Source organism: Symphalangus syndactylus, chromosome 16, assembly GCF_028878055.3.
Source record: "Symphalangus syndactylus isolate Jambi chromosome 16, NHGRI_mSymSyn1-v2.1_pri, whole genome shotgun sequence".
Taxonomy (NCBI): domain Eukaryota; kingdom Metazoa; phylum Chordata; class Mammalia; order Primates; family Hylobatidae; genus Symphalangus; species Symphalangus syndactylus.
The window spans coordinates 50228021-50231042 of record NC_072438.2 but is presented as its reverse complement, the minus strand read 5'-3'; the positions used below and the strand labels follow the sequence as shown (position 1 = coordinate 50231042).

Here is a 3022-nt window from a genome sequence, read left to right as displayed (position 1 = left end):
TGAATTCAAAAGGAAGTTTGTCAGGTAGTATTTTGTATCTCTATTTTAATATAGAAATACATTAAGAAGCAATTCTGTAATTTTTAAATATTTTTACAGATATCGTTAACTCAAATGATCTCTAACTTTATTTCATATTTAAAAGACACAATTTCTGTTACAGCATTTATATTTGCTTTTGTTCACATATATTTTAAAATTCTCCAGGTGAACATTTTACTATAATTTGAACTATCAAATCCTGAATAGATTAACCCATTTATGCCTGAGGTTGCAATTTTTTAAATTTGGGCATGAAATTCATATATGTTACCTAGAAAAGTTCAAGAAACAAGAATTTGAAAAGGAAAAATTTTTATTATGTTGTATTGTTGAGTTATGTGGCATTCAAAAAATGGAACACTAGGCAAAATCCCTGCTACATTGTACGTAACGTATAAAATCATGTTTCTTGTCTCAGGGGGTGGTGAAAACTGCTGTCCAGTGTGATATTCAACAGAATGCTTCACATGCAAGGCAACATCACATTTTTCACACTGAAAAGTGTTGTTCTTATGACACTCAGCACACCACATTTGCATTCCCTGCTTGACTATCCCGTGATTTATGCCGTCATAATATGAGTCAGTGTTATGCTTCTGAGAAGGTCTTCTTTTTCAGCCAGGTTCTAGACGATGACCATGGGTCTTCAAATAATGGCGTACCACACATCGATGAAACTCCGGAAAATCCACTGGCTTCTCATCATATGCTTTATGCAATTGCCAAGCATTTTGTAAGACCAATTTGAAACACAACAAAAGAGGGCTTGATACCATTTATTTCCACGGATTGATGCCTGATACTTATTAATGTTTTCATCTGCTCTGCGTAGGACTCCTGTGAACTGGTTATATACAGTTTGATCATGTTTGGCTGCTGACCTTGGATCTTCTTTTTCAGTTTCTGGGAATAACAACTGACAAGACACAGGGGATCAATACCAGCACCAGATGAGGCAATAGTGACAACACTGTTATCATTCTACCTGCAGACAGTATTGCCTTTGCCATCAATTCAATAATCGAATGTGCCTCTATCTTTTTTTCTTTAGAGCTACATCTGATTCCAATGGAACCTTGTCAATGCGATACTTTCTCACTGTACCTGTTGCCTGATGTCCCATTGAACTGAGTTTATCAAGAAGTGCAATACTGGTGAAAAAGCTATCAAATACAAGATGGTATTGTCCAGGGTGTGTCTCTGTAATTGCCTCACCAAACTGAAGGACAAGTGATGCACCAACACCAGATTCCTCATGTTTAGTATCAGGGTTTTTACCCTGATAAAGCTGAAACCAGCAATGTAGCCCAGACATGTGGTACCACACCAAATCTTATAGCCAAACCGAATGGGCTTTCCCCAAATACATTGTTTGCACCCCTGACGACCAAAATAAGGAACCCTGGATTCATCAAAGCTGAAATATGTTTCATTTGGAACAAATTTCATACATCTCTCATTGAGTGTGCTTGCGAGAGATCACCACTTGGAAAACTGGTCCACTGAATCCAAATTTGCATTGTCAGCAACATGCAAATTAGAAAATGTAGTTTCACAGCACTTCGGGAGGCCGAGGCGGGCAGATCACGAGGTCAGGAGATCGAGACCACGGTGAAACCCCGTCTCTACTAAAAATACAAAAAATTAGCCGGGCGTGGTGGCGGGCGCCTGTAGTCCCAGCTACTCGGAGAGGCTGAGGCAGGAGAATGGCATGAACCCGGGAGGCGGAGCTTGCAGTGAGCCGAGATTGTGCCACTGCACTCCAGCCTGGGTGACAGAGCAAGACTCCGTCTCAAAAAAAAAAAAAAAAAAAGAAAATGTAGTTTCAAAACAGTCACGTCTCATGGCAGTACATTATGCCAGTACATTATGCGCATCTGTTCTTTGTTCCCCAAACACATGCCTTCTAGGAACTGAGATGTAACCGCTCAGAAAAATAATTTCCAGAAAAGATTTGAATTTGGAGGTAGTTAAGCCAAGACATCCTCACTTCGAGCACATAAGTTGGAGTCCTTGATAATGAATTCAACAACCTCATCATCATGAAAAAGCTCAAGAATTTCTATGGGAGTTCTCATTTTGGTGAAGAAATCGTTTGGTGGTTCTGTAACTCTACCTCTTATGGGTTGCACAGTTAGGCCATCTTTTATCCATTTGCAAACAATTTTGGTCACTTTCCTCCTCTTTGATGGTGGAGGTTGCTGCACAGTAGATGTAGATGAAAATTCAACAGGAGAGTTATCTTTAGGTGCATATGAGGGATCATCTCAGTCAGATCCAGCATCAGAGCCATCTTGAATAAGATATGCAGTTGCACGCAACAAAGAACCTGGTGGATTATTTCTTGTTCCACATTCTTTGTCTCCTGAGTCCTCATCAGAAACAGGTGCTGTAGCATTTTCAGGTGATTGTGTCACTATAGCACTTGCTGTTATCTGTCTCTAAAAGGTCAATTGTTTCATGTAAACTTAGAGTTTGCAGCATCTTGGGACAAAAATGAAAAAAAAAGGTATTATTAGTCCTAGTGGTAGTGGTTTTGCCTAGTGTTCCAAAAATAGAACGCGAAAAATGTCAAACCCATGACTAATGCAACAGTAATAATTTCGGTATTTTCTTTTCACAGCACAATAGCAAAGTGAGTAGAGAAGTAACAAAAAATTACTAGTATAGGTTGTAGTTCAGTAAAGTTATATGTACCTGTCTTTTTTTGTTTGTTGTGGGTTTTTGTTTTGTTTTGTTTTGTTTTGAGAGGGAGTCTTGCTCTGTCACCCATGGAGTGCAGTGATACTATCTCAGCTCACCGAAACCTCTGCCTCCAGGATTCAAGCGATTCTCCTGCCTCGGCCTCCCGAGTGGAGTAGCTGGTTGTTCACTTTTTCCAGTATAGACGCTATTATTCAGGGAAATTTTTTCATATGCTTGGTCCAGGGCAGATTGCGGGGAGGGATGTCATATATGTGGAAGTTTGATTTTCTTACCT

General features: G+C 39.5%; 1 pseudogene; it reads right to left on the bottom strand.

Moving 5' to 3' along the window:
- Positions 1–323: 323 nt before the first annotated feature.
- Positions 324–2526, bottom strand: LOC129464617 (piggyBac transposable element-derived protein 3-like; annotated as a pseudogene).
- Positions 2527–3022: the final 496 nt, after the last annotated feature.